Raw genomic sequence first — 27,053 nt, forward strand, 5'->3', positions numbered from 1 at the left:
GCCGATCAGCTGATGGCCCTTGCAAGGGAGGGGGAGAAGCAGAGCCGCAGAGCACTCTCTGCTCCGTGGAGGAGGCAGAGAAGTGGTGGGGACGGGGCCTTGAGGGACGGGGGTGGAATCGGGGCATATCCCCTCCAGCCCCCTGCCGTGAGCCCCTCTGGACAGGGGGCTGAAGCACCCCCAAGACCCTAGCCCACACCCCCAGCCCTCTGCCCTAACCCCTACACCCCCCCACGACCCCAGCCCTCTGCCCTGACCCTACACCACCCACGACCCCAGCCCTGACTCCAGCACCCCCCCACATACCCAGTCCCCCATGCCCTGACTCCAGCACCCCCCCACACATACCCAGTCCCCCCATGCTGACCCCTGCACCCCCCCACATCCCAACCCCCGCCCTGACCCCTGCACCCCTCTATGACCCCAGCCCTGACTCCAGGACCCCCCACACACCCCAGCCCCCTGCGCCCACCTCATACACACCCCAGCCTCTTGCCCTGACCCCTGCACCCCTCCATGACCCCAGCCCCAACTCCTGAACCCCCCCATACCCAGCCCCTCCACACCCCATGCCCTGACTCTTGCACCACCCACATTCTCCCCCCCCCCCCCCCCGAGCACCAAACAGGAGCTCCTGCACACACACCCACACACATTCCCACCTGCACCCCTCGCACCAAATGGGAGCTGCCCTGGTAAGCACTCCACACCCAAACCTCCTGCCCCAACCCTGAGCCCCCTCCCTCATTCTAGCTCCTGGCCAGACCCTACACCCCAACCCCCAGCCTGCTCCTTCACCCCCAGCCATGTGCTCAGTGCACTCCCACCCTCAGCTCAGTGCAAAGAGAGAGAGGAAGAGAATGGGCTAGAACCAGGGAGAAGGTAGGTACCCACTCTATGTGGGCAGGGCCAGGATCCCAGACCGGCAGCGGGCTGAGTGGGGCCGGCAGCCAGGACCCTGGCTGGCAGCAGCCGATGGACAGAACCCCAGACCACCAGCCCCACTCAGCCCGCTGCTGGTCTGGGGTTCTGGCTGCCAGCCCCTTGCCAGCCAGGGTCCTGCCACAGGCCCCCCTCAGCCTGCTGCCAGCCTAGGTGAACAGAACCCCAGGCTGGCAGCGGGCTGAGCAGGCCGGCAGCATAAGATCAGCATTTTAATTTAATTTTAAATGAAGCTTCTTAAACATTTTGAAAACCTTGTTTACTTTACATACAACAATAGTTTAGTTATATAATATATAGACTTATAGAGAGAGACCTTCTAAAAAACGTTAAAATGTATTACTGGCATGCGAAACCTGAAATTAAAGTGAATAAATGAATGCTCGGCACACCACTTCTGAAAGGTTGCCGACCCCTGACCTACACCAACTGTAGACTAGAGAGTTCTGTCCATGTTTGGAATGCAATTAAAAGGAGACTGTCAATGGCTGGACCTACAGCACCTTTCCCTGTTTTCAGATGTTATCAGTGTCCATGTAATTCATAAGTGGTTTTATTTTTAAACTTTCAGTGCTCTTATTTTCTGTTTTTTATTTATTTTAAATAAAGTGCCAGATGTACAGCACTCATGAAAAACTGCAAGAGATCGTATACCATGCATATACATTAGAAGAAAAAAGTTATTTAAAGAAATATTTCAATCTGAAACCAGTTAGGCATTATAAATGAGAGGTTATTTTTCATGATTGCTGAAGTCTGCTTTTAACTGATTTGTAATTTTAACAAATAAGGTTATAGAAATATTTTGATACCCTACCCAGTCAAAACCCTAAAAACACTTCAAAGATAAAGTAACTAACAGAATCATATTGTCTACAAAACACCTCTTCTGTAAAAATTAAAAAAATAAATAAATAAAGAGCGTACAAACAGATAAAAAGCCTCTTAAGAGTGGACATTAGCCAAAAAAGGTATAATTTTAGGGCATGCAGAAGTACATATCTTCCCACAACTTTCAACCCAGTTTTTTGATCAGAGGTGGGCAAACTACAGCCCAGAGGCTACATCCGGCCCCAGACATTTTAATCCAGCCCTCGAGCTGCCGCCAGGAAGTAAGGTCTAGGGCTTGCCCCACTCCAGCGCTCCAGCCAGGGAGCGGGGTTGCGGTCTTGTCCCACTCCGCACGGCTCCCGGAAGCAGCAGCACATCCCCACTCCAGCTCCTACACGTTGGGGCAGCCAGGGGGCTCTGCACACTGCCCCCCACCCCAAATGCCACCCTGCAACTCCTACTGGCCAGGAACCGCAGCCAATGGGAGCTGCAGGGGCAGTGCCTGCACACAGGGCAGAGCGCAGAGCCACCCGGCCATGCCACTGTTTCTGGGAGATGCTTGAGGCAAGCGCCGCCTGGAACCTGCCTCTGCCCCACCTCTGATCCTCCTCCCACCCTCCAAACCCCTCAGTACCAGCCCAGAGCACCCTCCTGCACCCCCAACTCCTCATCCCCAGCCACACCCCAGAGCCCTCATGCCCTTCTGCACTCCAACCCCAATTGGGTGAGCATTCATGGCCTGCCATACAATTTCCATACCCAGATGTGGCCCTTGGGCCAAAAAGTTTGCCCACACCTGTTTTAGACGGTAGGGTAGAACTGACCCTTATATCCAGAAGTGTCGCTGTCAGAAGCCACACTGTTTACTCCTAAATACCTCCCTCCACAAGCTGCACCATATTACAAGAGAGAGACTAAACCAAGGGTGGGGGAGAGATATACACTTTTTGTTTATACATTTTTATATATTTTTGTTTTATAAAACATTACTATCACTCACACTTAGTACATAACTCTGTGAATGTAAATGTGTGATAGAACCGTACATTGCATTGCTACTCAAAGCCAGTTGGGAAAGTGAAGGGGGACAATATTGTCTGTTCAACCAGCAATCTGTCCCTTCCAATGTTTGGTTCAAAATTATACCACTGTAAATAACTTACATATACAGTTGCATGTTATTTATTATTTGATTTTTATTTCCTTTGTATAGATGCTGGAGGAAAGGCTATGTTTGGATGGATATTGTGCTGTAAAAAATAAAATCTGTCATAATGACAAATATATTCCTTATATATCAATTTATGATATGATAATATATAAATATCAAGTGTATTTAGTTTAACATTTCATGTTTTTCATGTACTGTTTTTCAGAAATATACAGGTGGATTTTTATTTTTTAATTTTCTTTTGTTCAGATACTACAATCATTGCTATACACTATAAGGCCCAAATCCTGCAAACTCTTACACTTGTGCTTAAATCTAACCATATATACAAGCGCTGGATCCCATATACTTATATATATAAGCGCTGGATCCCATATACTCTAGAAAAACACCTAAAACAGAAAGATTTTGTGTGGTTTGTTTGCACTTTTACAGATGGCTTTATTTACTTGTAAGAATTTTCTTTTAAGGTCAAGACAACAGAAGCCTCATCAGCTGACTCAAGGCTTTTAGATGCTGTTCTGAAAATGTTCATATCTTTAAACATTTAGGTTTCATTTTACGTATTATTTAGTGTGATAAAAGAGGATATATAGTTTTGTATTTCTGCAGCATTAACCTTATTAAACAAAGTCTATTAGTGATTTTCCTAGGTTATTTTATGGTTTTGTACACGGCTCATGAGTTTTAATTTGTGCAATTCAGATTAGAGTTTTAAAATTACCACTGTCTGAGAGAAGAGAAAAACTATTAAGACATAACATTGTACATACAAAAAATATTTTTCAGGAAAACTCTGACTCTAGTTTCACTCTCACAGTAGACTTCATCTATTCTTTAAGAAGACTGAGAAGCCATTATTATTACTACAATAAATAATAATCACAGTAATATATATGCAATATATCTTCTCATACGAGATCTCCATTACTAGAGGTTGGCAACAATGGCAGCCTATTCTGTACAACCCACTGCTCATCTCTTTGTGAGCCAAAAGTCCTTTTGATCCACCCAGGATACCACAGTGTCCAATCAAGATCTTTTTCTTTTTCTTCCTCTTTTTGTTCAGCCATCAACTTTCCCCTTCAGGGCCTGCAAACATGCATCATCTGCTGACTTCCTTAAAAAACGTGCCCTGCAAATCAAACCTTTCTTTTCATACGATCTCTGACTGGTATTTGCTGAGTTCCTATTGCCAATACTTTTTTCACTGGTTACATGGTTTATCAATATTTTCAAAATTCTTTTATAACCACATAATTTGAAGGACTGTAGTTTGATTGTTTGAATGTCCACGTTACACAGTCGTAATTTAACACCGACCATATATAAGTTTTTAACATTCAGAATTTAGTCCTGAGATGTGTGTCCCTTCTCATCAAATGTTTATTGTTCCAGAATGTCTCTTTTGCTTTTGCTATTGCTATTCTGGTGCTGCCTTCAGGATCCAAGCTCCCAGCTTCTGTAATGATGCTTCCTCAGTAGCAATAATTTCTCACTTGCTGTATGGCTGTGTCACTCACTGGAATCTTGCAGGTCTTCCCAGGATCCTTGCATACCACCATAGTTTTTGTCTTCTCACATTCAACTCTAGACCATATTCTTTGCCATATTCATCTATAATCTCTACTAACTTCAATGACTACCTTCTGAATCAGCCAACAGCACTATGTCACTTGCATAGCAAATGTTATTAACCTATTTTCCATTTATCTTAAACCTTCCTCTACTAATTTAATCAAACACTCACTATAAATGTAGAATAAAGTCACTGACATTATACAACCCCGTCTCTCACATTTGCATCTCCCATTACAATTGCCTTCTGATTCCAATATAGTTTTATTACTCAGAGTTTTTGTATCCATCAACCCCTAAAGCTCGAAATATGTTGAGCAATTTGTAGTGATAGAGTCTGTCAAATATCTTTTGAGGTCAATAAAACACAAATATCATAGAATCATAGGACTGAAAGGGACCTTGATAGGTCATCTGGTTTAGTCCCTGAACTCATGGCAGGACTGAGTATTCTATACAGGTGTTTATCTAACCTGCTCTTTAAAATCTCTAATGAGGGAGATTCCACAACCTCCCTAGACTATTCCAGTGCTTAGCCACCCTGATAGTCAGCAAGTTTTTCTTAATGTCCAACCTAAACCGTCCTTGCTACAATTTAGGACCACTGCTTCTTGTCCTACCCTCAGAGGTTAGGAATAACAATTATTCTCCCTCCTCCTTGTAACAACCTCTTAGGTACTTGAAAACTTATGTACCTCCCACCCCCAGTCTTCTCTTCTCCAGACTAAACAAATCCAATTTTTTTCAATCTTTTCTAGACCATTTTTGTTCCTCTTCTCTGAGCTTTCTCCAATTTGTCCACAGCTTTCCTGAAATGTGGCACCCAGAACAGGACATAATACTCCATTTGAGGCCTAATCAGTGCGGAATAGAGTGGAAAAATTAGTTCTCATGTCTTGCTTACAACACTCCTGCTAATACATCTCAGAATGATGTTTGATTTTTTGCAACCGTGTTACACTGTTGACTCATACTTAGCTTATGACCCTCAGATCCCTTTCTGCACTACTCCTTCCTGGACAGTCATTTCCCATTTTGTATGGGTGCAACTGATTGTTCCTTCCTAAGTGGAGTACTTGACATTTGTCTTTATTGAATTTCATCCTATTTACTTCAGACCATTCTCTAGCTTGTCCAGATCATTTTGAATTTTAATCCTATCCTCCAAAGCACTTGCAACCTCTCCCAGCTTGGTATCATCTGCAAACTTTATAAGTGTACTCTATATGCCATTATCTAAATCACTGATGAAGATATTGCACAGAACCGGACCCAGAACTGATCCCTGTGGGACCTCACTCAATATGCCCTACCAGCTTGACTGGGAACCACCGATAACTACTCTGTGGGAATGGTTTCCAACCAGTTATGCACCCACCTTACAGTAGCTCCATCTAGATTGTATTTCCCTAGTTTGTTTTTGAAGAGGTCATGTGAGATAGTATCAAAAGCATTACTAAAGTCAAGATATACCACATCTACCACTTCCTCCCTATCCACAAGGCTCGTTACCCTGTCAAAGAAAGCTATTAGGTTGGTTTGACCTGATTTGTTCTTGACAAATCCATGCTGACTGTTACTTAGCAGCTTATCTTCTCGGTGTTTTCAAATTAATGGAGCAAATAATTAAGGAATCATCTTTCTGGGTGCAGAAGTTAAGTTAACTGGTCTGTAATTCCCTGGGTTATCCTTATTCCCCTTTTTATGGATGGGCACTATATTTGCCATTATCCAGTCCTCTGGAATCTCTCCCGTCTTTCATGACTTTTCTAAGATAATCGCTAACGGCTCAAATCCCCTCAGTCAGCTCCTTGAGTATTCTAGGATGTATTTCATCAGGCCATCATGACTTGAAAACATCTAACTTGTCTATGTAATTAACTTCTGCAACTGAAAACAGTTATATTTTGATACCGCTCACTTCATTCTCTTTATCCAATTATTCAGATTATTTGTATTTCTCAGATAATCTCCATTTCTTTTTCATCATTTTATTTAGTCTTCCATATTCCCCTTTTTCTGTTATCTATCTTTGTGCTTTTACTTTCCTTCTTTCATCCATCAGAACAATGATTTCTTCTGTTACCCTTGGGTTTTCTTACCTATTAACTTCTTCCCTACTTATTTATCTGCAGCTTCTTTAATAGCATCTTTCTGACATTCCCAAGTCACTTGATCTTTATTGTCATTCATTTTTTTGCAAGTGACTTTTTATCTCATCATTCCACTGAGCATCCTGGTTAGCTTTTCATTTTCTGTTAATTTTTCAGTTTAATATTAATATTCAGTTTTTATATTGTGTTATAAATATATATATATACACACACACACACACACACATATATACACACATACATATACACACACACACACAGGCTTGAAAGGGTTAGATTTTTACCAGTAAATGTCAGTAGAAGTCAATTTTACCATACACACATAAACCAACAAAAAAACACAGTTCCATCAATAATCAAAGTTTATAGATAAAGAAAGAAAAGTGCTGCTGGAGAACTAATTAGTGTTTTATTTAAGGATATTTAATTTGTATATTTTGACATGTGATACTGACGATTTGTGTTTTAACAGTTATAAATCTCAACATCTACTGTCATTAAATAATTATTGTCTGACTCTTCCCACTGTCTGACTCCACCCCCATAAATTCCCACAAATGTGAAAATTTAAATAGATTTTTTAAAAAATCAGAAAAAAATGCTAAAAATAAAACTATTATCCACTGAAAACATAAAAAATAAAAATAATTCTGCCAAGCCAATATATAAACAAGTTAAAACTGCAATGTACATGCCTACCATGGGTTATAGTTATTTTTTCAACCTTTCTGAGAGTTTAACATATTTTCCATTTCTTGTAGGTAGGTGGGTGTGTGTAATAAATTAAATAGTTTATTTTAGTTGGTGTGCCTAAGGTTTCCCAAAAGTGGCTAGTCTCTATAATAATTTCAGAGATAATCTTTTATACTGTGATGTAGCAATAATCTTCTATTCCTATACAGTGATCATTAAGTATAATTAGTGTGTGCACTCTGTCACCTGAATATTTGAATAAAAAAAACGTATGCTGAAGAATACCACGGTTTCGCCATAAATGTTGATTAAGTTAGCATCAGTTAGAAGGAGATGCTGACAGATGGGCAATATATTATTTCTTTACTGATAAAGTGAACAAATATCACAGTAACCTCAAAGTGTATGCCTGTGGGATCTTCCCCACCTAAATACCTTGCAGCACTTCAACCAACAGAACTGAAATTCACGAACTGGATAAGAAGATAATTGACTGAATTACCTCAAGCATCACAGTATTACTTAAGAATTGCCTGGACTGTTTATGGGACCCTGACATGGGTGGATTTGATTTAAATCACTAGTCAGGAAGACTCGATTTAATCATGGATTTCTACATAAAAGTGCATTCTTGTTGGTTGTTATAACAATACATGTTCTTCACAACTCAGAGATAGATGTAGGTTTCATTTTTAGAAGGTACACACTATACATTTTTAAAGTGATTTATTTAGAAAACTTTTCAGATTAGTTTTACAGCTCTATCAGAAAATGAATGACTGTTTGGTTATTTCATTTACCAAAGGTAATTGAAGCAGATATTTATGAAGTCATTGGGAGGTGAACTATCATTAATATTTGGAGGATTTTCTTGCCATGCTGTATCAGGAGAACATCACCAGACAGACATTTAAATTGTTTTATTTAATTAAATAAGTTAAGTATCCTGGATTTTTTTCCTCAACAGCAAACATATAATATTTTAACAAAAAAGCCTATGAATTTTTGTATTTAGTTAAACATTCAAGTTTTTTAAAATCAGATTTGCTTTTGTTAAAATTGTTTCTAACTAAAATAGTTAAATGAAACTAAAAAAAAAAAAAATCAAATCAACTGTGTCAGCCAGGTCAACATGAGAAACTGAAAATACTGGCTTCTGCGGCTAACTCAGTCGTCTTCACTTTCATTTTCCTGTTTGCCCATAATCTGGAAAAGAAAAACAAGCTTTCCTGGTTTTTCAGGTCCCAAACGATTTCTCAGTTTGGAATGAATTAGTCTAAAGGAAGAAAATATTCTTCTACACCGGCAAAAGAAGCTACTGCTGTTAAAAGTGAGATTATCACTTCAACAGTCTCTGAATCCAAGTGCTTAAGTGACTTCCACCAGTTCACTGATGTGACTTTCTTTAAATCATCATCAACAAACATCTATTTCTTGAATGGTTCACCCTTAGCGCTGAAGTTTATTATAGTTGGCATTATGGAGGAATGTTTGCTGGATGTCCATGTCATAGCCATCTCCTTTTCTTCAGCAGTTAAGGTTTGACCCTGGTACTGAATATTGAGAATATCTGCAAGAAAATGAGCTGCAGATAGTGCTTGTCCTATTTTTTTTTTTTTTTTTTTTTTAATGCTTGTAATTTAACTCGGTCATTGCATATTTCTCTTAAGATCTCACTCAGTTCCTTCCAAATTTCAACCGTGTCAGCAATAAAACAGCTATTTCCCTGTATTTTGTTCAAGGCTACAGAAATAAGCTTCAGGGTACTCAGCATGTGTTCAACATTTCTCTTAAGCCCGATGTTGAGAACTTTGGCTGTGACAGTGCCATTTATTTTTTCACGATTTTGTTCACTGTCATCAGATTATGCCAGTTCTTGATATAGTGCTCAAAACAGTCCACTACTGAGTTCCATCGCACGTCTTGTGGGAGAGTTAGCTTGGCTCCTCCTACTTTTTTCAGAGCAGCTGCTGCAAAGTGGTTGTTAACAGAAGTATTTTGCAATTTCAATAGCATTAGCCTTTATTTCTGGAACACTGAAGTCTTTGGCTAGGAGCTGCATCAAATGAGCACTGCAACCGTATGTTATTAGCTTGGGACTCTCTTCCAAATAATTTCTTCTCATCTTGGATACATTTGCAGCATTGTTGGTGACCAAGCTACATACTAGACATTTGAATTTTTTCCCCACAGTTTGTTATAGCTCTTACTGCTACTTCTTGTAAATATTTGCTGTGTGTGCATTTCCTGATGTATCGCTGGCAGATAACTCTGAAACTATAGAAAATGATGGTGATCTTGAAGGTGGATAGTCTTCAGAATCCTGTATGTTGAGGATGGAGTCGCCTAAATAAAATGAGTAATGCAGTTATTTAATTATTATTACCATACTGTTCATTTAGTATTACTCATTACATTCACTGACACTCAGTACTACTTTAAAGGTGAAATCGTAAAAGGAAGATCTGCCTATTTCAGCTATTTATTTTTTATCACAACTGCATCTAAAATGATAGTACCATAGAGTAACAACTATATTTTTTGCTCAAACATGAGAATTCAAAATTAGTCCAGAAGGAAGACAGGCAGTCCTTAAGAAAGAAGTATGAAATAAAGCAGTTGACCAACCTGAAGATCCTGCATGTTCAGACATGTTCATCATCTTCAATGCAGCTTCCTCCTGAGAAAGAACACTTCTCATAATGTTGTTTCATTAGGGCAGCCAGGCCTTCCATTTCTTTGTTGCAGTGTTTGCGTTTTGCACACATGCCCATCTTACCCACAGGTAGAGGAACTTCATTAAAATATTCCCAAACTTGGTCTCTCTTATGGCATGCTGCCATTATATGTTTTCCCTTCTAGTGAGAGAATGATATAGTAGATCTCAAATCAATGAAAGCTACACTCAGAAAGACCTCAAGACTTCTGGAATATGCTCCTTGAAACAGTTTCACTGTTGTTTCTACTGCCTGTCCCTCCCTTCTCACATTTATCTCCAGACATCTCCTTTTCCAGATCTATTCCACCCCTAACAATCTTCTATTCACTGAACTTTTTGAAACTTTGCACTTTTAGCAAGGTAAGGGATTGACTCTTTGTACACAAATTTGAGAGGGACAATAGGGTTGAGGTCTGTTATTTCTCACCTCTATATATTATTTATTTAAAAACATTTTTGCTGTTAACATGCATGTTATCTCTGGAGACACAAATCCACATTTTGAGAACTGCAAAACTAAGCATCTCTGATGGTATCTTCTACACTGAGCACTGAGTCCCATTGGGTAGATAGAAAGATTAACCTAACTAATGTATACAGAAGCCCCTGGAACCCCATAAAATTGGGTCCCTAGTCTATTAACTATTCAAACTCATTTACAAAACTTTTCTTAAAACATTACATGAATATATTGTCTCATACTACAGAATTAGAATTTATAATCCCTATTCCATGATGAGATATCTTTGAGCTGTAATGTAACAATTAAAATTATCTTTAGATAAAATGCTTTTTGAGGAAACAACCTATCAAAAAAATCCAATTTTTTTTATTTATTTTAAAAAATCATTGATTTTTATCCACCCTGACTATAACCTTTAGTCCTGGAATCAACAATTGTTAATAACTTTGCTTAACAAAAAGTAAACTCTTCAAACAAATCATAATTATATGTGAAGTTAGAGAAGATAGTAAACAAGTTAATATTGAACTCGAGAAATTAAAATAAATGTACAGTAAGATCAAATTTCAAAGGGGCCATTTTAAGATATTTGTAGCTTTAAACCCCATTTATTAAATTTTGCTGAAACTTTGTGAAAACATTTTACTTCACTCTGAAACTAAGCCTGTAAAACACAGATTAGATTTTCAAGAGTTACTTGGGACCAGGGATGTCAAAATTGATCTTATTGTGAAACTTCACTTAAAACATATCTGTTCAGAAACACACTCTCTCTCGAATATGCAATGGGGGGCTTTTAGGACCATATGGAGTTCATTAGAGAAAAGCAGAATGCGATGTGTTATTTACAAATAAGAGCCTTGTCTATACTGGAACTTCACCTATTTCAAGAGGCCCAATAATAATGTTCCATTTTGTAACATACACAGGACCTTCATTTTGTTCCCAAACAACTCTGTAATTTGGTCAGTCAACAACTCTGATGTTCCCCAACACATCTGACGTTCCAGAATAGCTGGATACTGAAAGGATCAGATGGACATAGTCACCTATAGTCACTTTCACTGTTCCCAGTACAGTAATTTTCCCATTTTTGTAGGTCTGTCTGATAGCAAGAGATGAGTAAAAAAAGCTTTTTTCAGTGTTTGGACAGGAAACCATAATTCTACCAACACTGACAGGGACTGAGGGTGGACTAAACTTCAATTTTAAATATTCTGAATGGGATGACAGTTTATTTTATCACACTGAGGGAAAGTGATAGTTTGAGCTTGAAAAGGAGTGTGGTGCTGGTAATAAGACAATATATTAGGGAGTATATTGAATATACAATAATACAAGAAAATGTGAGCTAAAATACAGTATATACAAAATAATGAATATAACAGGGCAACATTTAGGTGAAAAAATATTTTCTTCCTAGGATATTAAAGTTTTTCCAGACCCCACTAAACTATGGTTTTTTGTTTGTTTTAATTTACAGTTAGAAAAAGCAACGTATTATATTTATATCATATTTCTTAAGGAAATGCATCTTTCCTAGAAGAACAATTTCAAATGAAAGATATGATAGGGCATGTGCTTGCTGACCTAGGAGCACGTTTTAAAATACGATTTCCTTGTATTCACAAAATGTTGCAATGGCAGACAAAAATAATTGAAAGTTATGAAGGTAAGATGACTTGCAGCAAGAAGAACTTCAAGGACAAATATTAACTTTAGCCATAACAGATATAACCCACACATTTCTGTGTATATATTGTTAATGATACTCAAAACATAACAAATACTGGGAATTTTAAATAGCAATGACAGTACCATAGTTGCTAGCATCCTAGAATGTAAGTTTATCTCACAAAACCAGCAAACTCAGTGCATGAAGGAACTAGCATTAAAGGCCTCTTGCAGGCCAACTGCTCCCTAAAAAGGAAGAATTTACCTTATATTCTTCCATTGCTGGAAAATATATCAGAATGGATTGGGTTGTGTCTCCCTGCAACAGCAAGAACTTTTACAGACAATCTCCTCCAGTGCTGTAACAGCAAATCATGCACATGATAGATCATACACACACACAGGAACCTATTCTTCGATACATTTGACGATGCAAGTTCAACTTTTAACTCCAACAAGGTAAATAATTTTTAAATCATATAAAAAAAAAGATTCAGCTTCAGAACCAATGAGGATAAAATTTCTCCTCTCTGCTTTGGCATGCTATGAAACCAGTACTAAGGGGTTACATTCAGCTATTCCACATGCAATGAAAAATCTAACATTTCATTTTTTAAATTAAGTTTCTAGCCCGTATGACTGCAAAGACATACTTCCAAACATGAATTAAGTGTCAACTGATGCAGTGCTGTCTTAAGAATGGACCACACAGATAGTGCTAGAGGCTCTGGTGCCAGAGCTTTCTCAAGCTGAAGATGAACGAAAAGTGACCAGTGCCTTTTTAGCTTTCATTACTACTATTCACAACTCTCAGAGCAGTGAAACTGACAAGAATCAGGTCAATTATACTCTGCTGCTGAATAGGAAAGATAAGAGCAGCTAAAAACATAAGCACTGAAACTATTCACCAAAGAGAGAACTTAAAAATAGAGCCTGGGAAGGGCAAAGAAGCTTCCATGGACCACTGTAGCAGTCTGGTACCTCTAGAAGTTATGGTGGAGTGTGCTCTTTCTCCCTCCTAGAAATAAGAGAGGTTAGGGAGCTTCAAATTTATCAGACACCTAATAAGTAGACTGCTACAAAACATGAAAGCACCAAACAAGAGCCTAGGAAAGGGACAGCATCCTGGTAGAAATCCTCCCCTTTCCCAGAAGGAAGGGATAGCTGGATAAGAAAAGGGAGACAATGTTGCCAGCGCGAACAAAACAATTTTGTCCCCTTCTGCACATACTCTCACAAAAACATAAGCTCCTACCCTCACGTAATTTTGGAGCAGAGAGACAGAGATTCAGGGCGAGACTCACAAAAGGGACTTAGACATTACAATGCTGAACCTTATTTTAGGCATTCTACTGCATAATAGAATCCACAGCCCACCGTTAGGCACCCAGACTCCCTGTACAATGAACAGGGAGTTAGACACTTAAGAATGGGATCCACAAAAGCCAGAATGCTGAGCAGGGAGCCTCCTAACCTATCCAACAGGAAATGTCACCTAATCCCCACCCCTCAAAGGGAGCCACGTGCTGGGCCAGAGAGAGGTGCCTCCCTCTGCTCAGGATTTACACCTGTGAACTCTCTCTTGAAGTTAGGTGCCTATGCCCCTTCTCACAAACAATAAAAAGGGTGGTGGTGCTTCCCTTATAAACTTCAGCCTCATGGTTACAGCATCAAGCAGGATGTGGGGAGACAGGTTCAATTCGCCTCTCTGCCTGATTTAGATCAGGAATTTCAACTCACACCTTTCAGGAGAGTGCCCTGATTCTGGGGAACATCTCTCACAATCTCTCCTGTTGAAGGAGATGCAGTTTGTATAAATAAATATTAATCTAACCAGATAAGAGTGAGAATGAAGCCAGGAATTGTACAAAATTGATAAGAGAAACAATCTATGGCCAACAGAGCTCAGGACAATAAGTAGTTTTCGTTTTGAGATTTTTTTTTAAAATGTATAACAGACACAAAAAGAATCCTAACACAGATACTGATCCATTACTATATGAAAATGGCAGAACTGTCAATAATAATGCAGAAGAGACATAAGTGTTCAATAAATACTTCTGTTCTGTATTTGAGGGGAGAAAAGATTACTTAATTATATCCAGTGATGAAAAAACATTTTCCATTCCAATAGTAACTCAGGAAAAAGTTAAACAGCAGAAATAAGCAGGTCTGGATAATGTGCATCCAAGAGTTTTAACAGAGATGGCCAAGAAGCTTGCCAGACGATTAATTATAGAAATGTAGGCCTAGAAGGGACCTTGAAAGGTCATCTAGCCCATCCCCCCATGCTGAGACAGGACCAAGTATCTCTAGACTATCCCTGACAGGTGTCTAATCTGTTGTTAAAAACCTCCACTGATAGGAATTCCACCACCTTGCCTTGGTAACCTATTCCTGCACTTATCCAACCTAAATCTTCCTTAGTTCAAATTAAACCAATTACTTCTTGTCCTATCTTCAGTGGACATGGAGAATCTCTTAACAAGACAGTGATCAATGTATCTGAAGACTTATCAGGTCTCCCCTTCGATCTTCTTTCTCAAGACTAAACATACCCAGTTTTTTTTTAAATCTTTCTTCGGAAGTCAGGTTTTCTAAATATTTTATCATTTGTGTTGCTCTCTTCTGGACTCTCTCCAATTTGCCTCATATTTCTTAAAATGTGGTGCCCAAAATTGGACACAAAACTGCATCTGGGAACTCACCAGTGGCTGCATGCTAGCTTGGGCATCAATGCTCCCCATGGCAATGAGGCCGCAGCACCAACGTACACTGAGACTATGCTGCTGGGGGAACTGAGGCAGAAGTGTAGGAGGCGCCCTCAAAGCACAGAGATATTGAGATTCAGGCTGGGTTCCCCTATTTTCCCATCACATAGCACTAATCTAACACAGCTCTCTAAAAGAGTAAGTAAATTGAAAACTAAAGACCAGATTCAGCAGTACAATTTCATTGCTCTGTTCTTCTGTGATGATGCAAAATATCTGTAAAGCCAGTTAATCTGGCTGCTATGATCTGACTGCTCTGGTTGTTTTGTTGTTTGAAGTCTTAAAAATCTTTAGTCTTATTTTTTTATTTAAGGTTGATACTACATATTTACCCATCTTTAGAAATACTGCATGGTAGCATGCAGTTTCTTGTTTCGTGTTCGTGCGTGATGTTTTTAATTATTTTTAAAAACTAAAAAAATTCACACACAAAAGCTGTGCTAATATTGAGTTAAGGTTGAGAGTACTTATAAGTAATACCAATGTAAAAAAAATTGTAAGGATTTAGTAATTATCCCAAAATCCAGTAGTACAAACCCACGAAATTCAGAGCTTAGGTTACAATTAAAAGAAATCGTAACATGTTAAGGTAAGAAATGCACCATTAAGCAATTTAGACAACCTTAACTCTGCCCTGTAGTTACATCATGAAGAGAAAAAATACAAAAAAAATCTAACACCTATAAAATCTTAACTGCACCACAAATTGCTCAAATATTACATGTGACTTGGGGAATACATTTTAGAAAATACTGGTTAATGTGATCATAAATAAGTTTTCAATGTCATTAAAAATGAAAGAAATAATCAGTTACTAAGCTCAAATAATTATGAACAAATTTTTTTCAATTAAAATTCTACAGTAATGAAAGTATAGCAGCAAAACCCTGCAAATCTAGAAAGGTGATGGTACCTCCTATAAAAATGGAGACAATTGAACAGACCATTAAAATTATGAAAGGAACTAAGGCTCTAGGACCAGGCAGCCTTGTAATAGCCATGAATGTAGCCCTGTAATAATTGCCTCTTTTATAGGAGTTTAATGATGCCCTCAAAATCTCCAAATTCTTCGATCATTCAACTAATCCAGAATGAGAGGGATACCAAAATCAAAAGGTCCATACTTATCTTCTTCATATCAAAAATATTAAATTCTAAGTTGTGTACATCCACTATCATTTAGAATGCTAATCAAAACAACTAGAGATGTTGTCCATCATAATTAGTTAGGACAAGAAAGGCCATGATGCAGGGTACATGGTGGCACAGGATGTAGCTATTTAATTTAGTGTACGTCTAATGAAAGGGATTCAAACGGTACAATATAGAGAGAGATTCAGAAAAAGCATAGGACTGAGTGGATTGGCATTTTTTTTTTTAAAGTGAAAGTGATCCAGAACTTTGGTTGTAAATAAACATTTGCAGAATAGAGTACATCTCTCGTTGTGGTCTGTACAGTCTCCATGGGGCTGAATGGTTTAAATACCACCATTACTCAACAAAAGGGACCAGGAAGAGGGGTATTACTGATTAATTCATTTCTGAAGCTAATAAAAAATTGATTACATGGGACAAAGGTAATAAGAGTAATATAAGCTAGCACATATCACTATAAGATGCCAATCTTTTAGTATGTATTACTTAACACGCTTACATTAATCCTTAAATTCCTTCCCAATAGTCTTCCATCCTCTTTAGTTTATAAAATTAACCTAACAAACTTAGACTCTTTAATAATAAGCATCATATATATATTTTTCTTTTCATTTAAAATTCGCAGCAAAAGCCATACAATATTTCAGAATATTGGTATTAATCTATTTTTAAAAAGCTTTATCTCATGGTTAAAAAAAGGATTTACTTGAAGCTATAAAATGGTGCATGGAAAGACAGCAGTGTCTCCCTCTTACACCGGGGGAAGAAGTACACTGAGAAAGCTAAATGGGTTATTGCGATTCCCGGATCTGCTCCAAATGCACCCATATGTAGGATATGTGTCCCGCATTAAAAAAGAATAATTCTAGCTTCATTAAATTTATTTGCAAAAATAAACCAAGGAATGCTTTGAGAATGCTGCAATTAAGAAAATAGAGGCACAATGTAATATTAGCAAAACATACATTAAATGAAAACTTTTTTTATTTAGATTTTGTTCGAAATTTTACTAGTTAACTATAAATCTGCATTTCTGTTCATATTAATAATGGAAAAAAAACAAGTTGTTCTTGCTGACTGATTAACACACAAGGCTATAGCCACAGTAATTTGAACTGACCAACTCTGTTCTTACTTACCAAAGAAACAAAAACTCATTACATATATGAAGACATGGAAACATTAAAAATTAGCGGATCCTTCTGCTGGCTTTTAAGAATCTTAAGGATGTCTCTTTTACCTTCTCTTTTCCCAGGTTAAATAGCTTTAACATGCCTCTATTTTTTCAAGTTCTTCCCCCTCTCAAAACAATGTCAAACATTTACTGACAAATGTGATTTAAAATTTTAAACTGCCAGTTTACAACAACAATAACAAAAAACCCACCACACACCAGACATCAGTTTATTAGGGTGAGTCTTGGAAATATAACAGAGGGAAAACATTAAGTAGTTTCTCCTTTTAACTCAAACTAAACAAATCTCCTTAAATTAACAAAATTTAAAACTAGATGTCAAAGAAGAAAAGGCACCAGTAGATTAAACCTGGTAGTGGTATTAGGTTTATTTAAATAAAGTGAGTCATTTCATTCATGTTATTAGCGATAAGTATCAGAACTACGTTCAGGATTCTCTACCGAGAATTTTAAATTGCACGTAATATAGTTAGCATACTATAAATTATAATTGAAATACAAATTTGTCATTTTTAATACAGATAAAGTTTTGTTTTAAAAAGGCCTAGTAATGACTCATAATAGCCAAGCAAAATAAGTTTTAAGGCAAAGATTTTGCATTTTCAAAATTGGATGCCTAAAATCAGGAATCTAAATCCATATTTAGGCACTTACGTGGACTGATTTTAATGCATCCAGAAATTCCCATTAATCTGGATTTTAATAAGTTATCAAGCATCCAAGAAGCACACTTAACCTCACCATTCTGTTTCACCCCTTTCTCTTCTCCCAAACCGTCTGTCTGTAAGCTGTCTACTTAGGCTCTGATCCTGCACACATGCATATGTAAACATGTGTGTGGGTGAGTAGTCCAACTGAATTCATATACAAAAGTTCATACATGTGTATTTTACTTCTCTGGAACTCGATTATCTAGCCAGGCATAAAGTACCTTCAACCCTGTTGCCACTATACAGATTAAAAAATAAAATCCAAGGGTCCGTGAGCCACTATAAATAACAAAATTAAGTACAGGAAAATACTCAGATCAGTTTTAATTTGTTTTCAAAACACTTTATTTCAGACAGAGAAGTACAATAAAACTTTCACCAAGAAATTACATTATGCATTCTCAAAGTCATATTTATTAATTAATTTTTAAATGGTGCAATGATACTTTATATTAGTATACAACTGTGGAAATATAACTTAGAGGTCCCATCCCTCACAGCATCCATAAATTGCCAGAACTTTAATTTGATAACACTGAACCATGTTCTAACTTCTCAGCTAAATCCATCTAATAGCTCCTATTTGTTATAATTTTCTTCAAAATCGGGGCTCAACTTGTATATTTCCCAAGGATTTGGTGGATTCTCCAATCACTTGGAAGTCTCTAAATCAACACTGTATATCTTCCTAAAAGATACGCTAGAGCTCAAATAAATTAGGGGCTTGAGGCCCAGATTACTGGGTGAGGATCTTTGGTTTGTGTTCCACAGGAGGTCAGATTTAGACGATCATCAGGGTCTCTTCTGGCCTTTAAATCTACTTATCTCCTTATACTCTATTATTAACTGCTTTTTAATGGCATTTGTCTTAATTTTGGTTATACTTTTGTTTACAGATTTTAAATTTGTCAAACACTTAACTATCAGCTCATTCTAATATTCATACCTTAACATGCACTTTTTCCCGTCAAAATACAAAAAAGTATATACTTTTCAAAGAAAAAAGAATTTGAATTCAATAGACATTAACAAGACAAAGAATGCCAGTTGTATCTAAAGAAACCACCTATTAAAGTACTCTTTTTGCTTGTTGGTAAAGTGAAACTATCTTCTCAAAAATTGTTCATCTATAGCGTTCAGAAATTTAGACTTTCAATTTGAGGAATACTGAGTTATGGTATTAAACTACCTCTGAAAGGAAATTTGGCACACTTATTCATTAAGGACCCCCATTCACCACCAACCGAAGTTAATGAAAAGACCTTGATTGATATCAGTGGACCTGGATCAGGTGGTTTGCCTCAGTGCTACAAATAATGGTGCAAACAGGTAACTTCACCTACATGAGTACATAGTCCAATTAAAGTTAAAATATATAAAGTGAGTAAAGTTATGTCGATACATGGGCCTACAGGACTGGGACCTTAGTACATAAGAACAGTCATACTGGGTCAGACCAAAAGGTCCATCTAGCCCTGTATCCTGTCTTCCAACAGTGGCCAATGACAGGTGCCCTGGAGGGAATGAACAGAACAGGTAATCAAGTGATCCAGTCCCTGTTGCTCATTCCCAGCTTCTGTCAAATAGAGGCTAGGGACACCATCCCTGCCCAGCCTGGCTAATAGCGATTGATGGACCTACTCTCCATGAGCTTATCTAGTTCTTTTTTGAACCTCGTTATAGTCTTGGCCTTCATAACATCCTCTGGCAAAGAGTTCCACAGGTTGACTGTGCGTTGTGTGAAACAATACTTCCTTTTGTTTGTTTTAAATCTGCGTCCTATTAATTTCATTTGGTGGCCCCTAGTTCTTCCGTTATGAGGAGGAGTAAATAACACTTCCTTAATTACTTTCTCTATACCAGTCATGATTTTATAGACCTCAAACATACCCCCACTTAGTCGTCATCTGTTTTCCAAGCTGAAAAGTCCCAGTCTTATTAATCTCTCCTCATACAGAAGCTGTTCCATACACTTAATCATTTTTGTTGCCCTTTTCTGAACCCTTTCCAATTCCAATATATCTTTTTTGAGATGGGGCAACCACATCTGTATGCAGCATTCAAGATGCGGGCACACCATGGATTTATATAGAGACAATATGATATTTTCTGTCTTATCTATCCCTTTCTTAATGATTCCCAACATTCTATTTGCTTTTTTGACTGCTGCTGCACATTGAGTGTGTAAGTTTTCACATTCCCATACTGCTCTGTAAATCCAGTTACTATGGTCACCAAATCAAAAAACACAAGAGTGTGACTACTTGTTTTCAGCCACAATTTCTAACCCTGAACAGGGGCGTGCACAAGTGCTGGGAAGAAGCAATGGCAAGGGCCTCCACAATGATCGGCGGGGACCCAAGAACTCCCCCGGCCCTGGGGCTGTGACGGGGAGAGCGGACCTCCTCCAGCCCTCAGGGAGAGAAGCTCTCTCAGTCTCCCCACCACAGCCCAGGAGCAGGAGGAGTTCTGTGCCCCTCACTGGGGACTCAGACTGGAGGAGTTTGCTCTCCCCCTTCCCCAGCAGCCCCAGGGCCATAGGAGCTCTGCATCCCACACTGGGGCCCTGGTGCAGGTGGAGCTCACTGTCCCTGCTGCAGCCCTGGGGTGGGAGGAGTTCTGGACCCGGCTGCCTGGGCCCTGCAGGAGCTCTCTGCACCCCTGCCCTTTTCTACTACGGTATTTCCTCCTAACATGCAGTGTGCAAACTCAGTGAGATTATACACGTATCCCCATAATGTGTGGTTATGGATGCACGTGTGCTTACTTGGTTTGCACATGTTCTCCTTCCCCCGCCCCCCCCAAACAATAAGGAGCTTGTATTCAAGGTGGATTAAAGGTACATTTTGTTGAAATGGTGAATATACTGTTTATTTCTGTGTATATGATCTATGTGCATGTGTTGATATGGTTTAACATCTATAATGCATGTGTGTTTAATGTGCTTCCCCAAAAGTGATAAAAAAATAAATTTCTGAGCACACTCCTGATCCTGAAGATCAGTACCTGGGCATTAAAATAAAAGGCGATACATGAAAAATAATTGGGGGGACTGTACTTAAATAAAATAAACCACTATCTATTCTAAACAGAAGTGTGTTAATGGTACTAAGAAACTGAAAAGAAATTGAGCCTACACTAATTTTGAATATCTTAAGTGCTGAAACTGGTATACTCTTTTCTCACTGTAATTTCTTTTTAACAATATCCAACCCCTGTTCTTAAGATTTTTAACTTCTCCTCGGCTTTGCGGTGCACCTACTAATTATTAACTACAGGGACTGATGAGTTTGCTCAACAGAACCTGCTTGAAATCCATTTTCATACCTCAAAACTTCAACTACAGCGAAAATACTGAAATGCTAGTTGAGGTCCATGAAACCAGGCTGTCATGCTGAATCGGTATGCTGTCATAATTATGTAGTATTTTTATTTTCTTTCTTGTTATATATTTAGTGTTTGCTCAAGTTTAAACTACTCTCATATATTTTCTCCTTATATATTTTCTTTCTTCTGTTTCACAGAATGCAATAAGCCAGCACTTAAAGAAGGTTTTCACAGTATATAGAAGTTACAACATTTTGCCAGCAGTTTTCTTTTTTCTTGCTTTCATTAGATTTTGACACCTAAGTAACTCCCCCCCCACACACACACCCCTAACTTATCTTTTTGCCCATTACTTTAAGTGCAGTCACAATCTTGTGTTTATCACATCAATCTGTTACAAAAGAAGTGACTGATGTCAAAACTTTATCAATGAAAACTTCTGATGCTGTGAATGTGTTTAGTACAGATCAAAAGGAAAATGTGTTAGTTGAGACAAGTTTTGTTTAAACACACTTCATAATTAGCTGAGATTATCTGAACAGTGAGATTAGTGAGATTAGCTGAACATAAATCTCCTTTATTTTTTTTATTTAAAATACGTACTGTACATGAATGAACACATTCTCCAGTGATAACAAAAAGTAATCCAAACATTTTAAAAGAATGGTAAACAGTAAACAAAATTAAGCCAGGAACGTTCCAAAATAAAACATAATGGAGTATCTAAAACAATGAAGGGTATGTATATTTAATATGGAGATTTTAACTATATGAAATTTTAATATTTAAGCCTGCTCAGACATCTTATGAATCTACATGTTCTATTATTTTACTTTACAAGTCCTCTTCTACCAAAAAAAAAAAATCAATTGTTTTAGATAGAATGTTTCATTTAGTCTGAGGAAAAACTAATCTTGAGTTTTAGTATACACTAACATGCTTACACTAACACCCTCAAAAGTGAAACTGCAGTATCATTCGTTACACTTTCACAGAATATCAGCTAATTTAGAATCTATGTTTTAAGACTTTGTTAAAACACAGTTCTCTCCCAACACAGTTACAGGATGTTTCCATTGTCCCATGTTTTTAGTAGTTGCTTTGTTTTGGTTTTAAGTTTAGTAATAGTTTTTAGAAGCATGTTAAAGCCTTGGGTGATTGCAAGAGATGTTAGGTCCCTTCTGCATTGCAAAACAGAACTGTACTTTAACTGTGCACTTTGAATTTGCATCATGGATGGGAACAGTCAAACTGGATTACAATAACTGATATTTACATTATGCTAATAATCATGGCATGAAGTAAACAAGGCTTCCAAGTTATTTTTAAGGGGAATCACTGCATTAGTGTACTGGTATCATAACTATATCTTCTAAAAATGAAACATTTTAAAAAGTTACTTAACTATTTATAATGTTTATTAGGAACAGGAGGGATTAATGATTTAAATGGGTAAATAATAAGACTTGCACCCAAGAAATGAGAGAGCACTTTGCAAACTGTTTCCTGAAAGACATTTTCTAGGCATTTTGAAGACACTATTTCTCTGGGGGTGGGGGTGTGTTTTGTTTCGTTTTTTAAGAATAACAACTATAGAAGCACTCAGTTTGAAATTGCTTTCATAAATCAATATATAGTTTCTCATAAACCTGCTCACAGAAGCTTAAATTATAAACAGATCAACTCTAGAGAAGTTTTCATGTTCATCTTAATACAGTCCCTTTTCACAATAAGATTTGCTTCCATTTCAAAAGCAATATAACTTTTCTAGGAGGAACTAGAGTTTCTATCATAGTTCCAGTTCAAACAAAATAAATCAAAACCTGCTAAGAGACTACCAGCTTCCTACAGACAAAATGTAGCAATTGCAACAAAAGATTCTGATTTCTTAATTTGGCTTTGTGTCAAACAAAAATTATATACTAAACCACTGAGATACTAACTTTCCATACAGCTATATAAAAGTTAGTAGAATCTACTCAAGTTAACATTAATACCAACCTACTTATAACAAACAAAGATGAACCAGCGAAAAAACCACCTACAAAAAAAGATGTTTACCAGTTTGTGTAAAAATTTGCAAATAGGTTCTGCATTTATATGAGAGAGAGAGAAACTGGACTAACCAAAGATATATATACACCTCTCAAAGAAAAACATTTAGCTCTGTGAAGTTTTCCTTTGAATCTTTTATTTGAATTTCCATGTTTGCCTCAACCACCAGCACACACACACACATTCTATAATTAACAGCCCAATCCAATTAAAAATATTGGGGTCAATTTAAAACTCCCAGCAGGAAAACAAATAGACCTACAAACAGAATATCCTTAATGAATATACTTTCAAAAAAATCAAAACGAACTTTTTTCTTTTGTATGCACACTTTCTTACTTCAACCCTGACTGCCCTAAACTTTATTATGCACGTGGAGCTATACAAAGCTATATAAAGTCTGTAAAAATAAAAAGCAAAGCACTTTGTTAATAGTTTAGATTGTTCATTTTCATGCTACTTGTTTGAAGGCAGGTAAGAGTTTTTTTAATATATACAAAATATGCACCAACTATGGTTGCTGAATTCAAGTGGCCCTATGACAAAGTTACAGTTAGTCAGAAGCAAGTACCTGCAAAACAAACTGCTATAAGCAGTATTATGTAAGTATTAATACTGGCTAATAGTTTACTAAATATCTATCTACATCCGAACTTCAACAACAAATGTCTTTGTCATAAGAAGTTTACTTTAACAGAAGTAGATCTTAAAGATTTATTTTTGCCTAATAAATTCAAATAGCCACTCAACTAGTAATTATATTTAGGAATGTGATGTTATCCAAAAGTGTTAAAACCATTCATTATCCATTTAGCTTTAAATTTAAATTTTAAAGATAACAAAAGTCCTATTTTAAAGCCACTCATTTTAATTAAGGTATGATTGAAAAAAAAAACTGTTAGAAGTGATGTAAAATGTCTGTTTATTGCCCAGAAGGAAACTGAGAATTGCAATTCACACATAGCAATTAAACACTCTATAAACCCCCTGTCTGTCACCACTAGTTACTTCATGACAGTGTAATCTAAACATAAATTATGATACTTCCAGTGATTCAAAAACTTTCATTCAAAAGTAATTAACCCTCAAATAGCCAAGGTATCATATACCTATACACACTGCAGTTTGTATTGTCAGAATAAATTACACTGTGTTTACAGAAACTAATAACTAACCCTGCCACAATAAACCCTCACGTTACTAGGCCAGACCTTTTTATTCAACTGTGCTGCCTATAATTCTATGGAAATCCTTGAAACCACAAAGGAGAGCAACGCACCAACATAACTAACAACAGTTACTTCAGCATCAACTTTTGGATGTGCAAGACAGCCACCATAATGGCTGATCCAGCAGGACTGATGCGCAGGAGGAGGTTGGTTTGTTTACTTGCTTGCCAGAGCCGCCAGCAGCAGCAGCACCCCTTGAGCAATGCAATGCCACGAACAGACAGACCATCCTTCCACATTTCTATTCTTAGCACACGCGCAACTTCCAAGCTGCTAAAAAAATTTACTACTAACACCACAGACTTCTACGTTACATTTACCTCAAAACCACTGCCGGGCGAGGGGGAGGAGGGCGGGGAGGGCAAGGAAGGCGATGGGGTGGGTCGTGGAGGGAGGGGTTTCGGCGTGGGAACTAGCCGCCTTTCGAGCCCCGTGCACCTCCCCCCGCCCCGCCATCACCTCGGCGATGCAGGAACCTGCGGTGAACTGGACAGGCAGCCCCCGCCCGCGACAGCGTCCCTTGCCCGCCCGGGGCGGCGGCCAGTCAGAGCCCCCCCGGGCCGGGGCCGCTGGGACCAGTCTCGGGGGTGTCTGGGGTTGAGGGGGAGGAGCTGGGCGCTGATGCAGCCTCCCTCTCCCCCCCCCCCCCCCGCCCCAGACAGTGACGGTCTGGCTAGGCCAGAGGCGCCCCCTCCCCGGCTCCCCGCGGGCTGCCGGGGGCCGGGCGGGGAGGGGGCTGCCCACGCGCCCGGCGGCGGCCCCGTCACCCCAGCTGCCCCCAGACCCGGCTGTTACCTGCGACGCCTAGGCGGCGGCGGCGGCGGCGGCGGCTTCGGGAGGGGGTCCCCGCCCCCCCTGCCCGGTCCCCCCGCCGGGCTCGGTCCCTGGCGGTGGCCGGTGTCTCCGCGGGGGGAGGGAGGCGGCTCCGGCCCCAGCGCGCGGAGGCGGCGGCGGCGGCTACATGGAGCGAGCGTCCCCGCTACACAGGGAGGCGCCCGGCCGGGCAGCGCGGCCGCAGCATCCACGGGGTCAGGGCGGCGGCTCCTCGCTCTGGCTCGCCCACCCCGGGGCCCCTGCTCTCGCCTCCGCCGGGCTCGTTATTGACTTTCGGGAAAACTCCCGACGTCACTGGCTCCCCCCGAGTGTCTCCCCCTCCGGCCGCGGCGGCGGCGGCGGCGGCATCCCCCAGCTCTCGCGAGAAGCGCTGCACTGGGGGGGGGGCTGCCAGACAGAGGGGGGAGGAGAAGCCAGACAGACCGGGGCGGGGGGAGGAGGGGTGCTGAGGTGAGTGGAGGAGGCAGCCTGACCGACCCGGCCTGACAGACAGCCTGGGGAGGCTGGCTGAGGGGGAAGGAAGAGCCAGAGGCCGGGAGGGTTGGAAGGAAAGGAGCTAGGCAGAGGAGGGGATAGGGAGAGGCAGGCGGAGGGAAGAGGGGTGGAAACTCATCCCCTGGGAAGGGTTCTTGGGCTGGAGCTAGAAGTAGTTCACCTAGGTTTCAATTTTCCTTTTCAGGCATAAAGGCAGGTGTGGCTAAGGTTACCCAGCCAGCAAGCGGTGAACATTTCCCTAGCTTTAGGATTTGTTCTTTAGGTCTGTACCAACACGCCCTATAGAAGGAGAACCATCCCCCTGCTGCTATCTCTACACTTTATGGTTCAGCCCTTTTGTTTTTTGATTTTATTTTGTTTACAATTTCTCAGCTATTTGTTCAGGTTTGTTACAAAAATTTTGAAAACCGTGAAGAGAAAAACAAACACTACCTTTATACTTTTCTGGGTAACTATCAAGGTACCTTCTCCTGATCTTGTTTTTTAAAACTTTCAAAATAAACCCTTATGTTCTGAAAGGAAATCAGATAGTTTTTCATTTTCAAGCAGTTTTAGCCTGAAAAGTAATCCACCAATCTTTATTTGTTTTGATGTACAGATAAGTTATCAGCATATCTGTAAAGCTGAGAATGTGTGTGTGTAATGGGATTGACAATAGTAATAAACCACCGTTCAAGTCATTCTGGTACTTCTGCCCTTGCTCCCCTCTCTGGCGAAGGAAAGAGCAACTCAGTAAGCGGTTGTGGAGCTGCCATCTCTCCTGCTGGAGCAGGCCCAAAAGTGGGAGAGCTGGATGAAGGAGAGTGGGGGGGGGGGGGCACCCTCATCTCCTCCATCTCTTCTGCTTCAGGGCCTACTCCAGAAGAAGAGGTGGTGGCCCAGTAACCTAGGTGGCCCAGCTGATTGAACTGCCCTCTCCCCTGCTAGAGCACGGAGCCAGATCTGGGGAGTTCTGGCACTTCGGAAATTCAGGTGAAAATTGGTGAAAACCAAATAATACCTTCTGTAAAACCTGAGAATTTTTTGGTTAAAAAAAAAAAAAAGTAAAAACTGAAAACAAAGGGCCTTTGTTATGGCCTAGTAATTGTTCCATGTAT

At 39.3% G+C, this 27,053-nt stretch overlaps 1 protein-coding gene across 1 annotated transcript in view; it reads right to left on the reverse strand.

Annotated features, from left to right (window-relative positions):
* The window catches only part of AKT3 (AKT serine/threonine kinase 3), a 256,937-nt gene extending 231,423 nt beyond the window's left edge, over positions 1-25,514 (reverse strand). The window contains exon 1 of the mRNA XM_077811875.1: positions 25,423-25,514. The gene's annotated coding sequence lies outside the window, so the exon portion shown is untranslated. The remainder of the gene's footprint in view (positions 1-25,422) is intronic.
* Positions 25,515-27,053: the final 1,539 nt, after the last annotated feature.

This window comes from Eretmochelys imbricata, chromosome 3 (genome assembly GCF_965152235.1).
Source record: "Eretmochelys imbricata isolate rEreImb1 chromosome 3, rEreImb1.hap1, whole genome shotgun sequence".
Lineage (NCBI taxonomy): Eukaryota > Metazoa > Chordata > Testudines > Cheloniidae > Eretmochelys > Eretmochelys imbricata.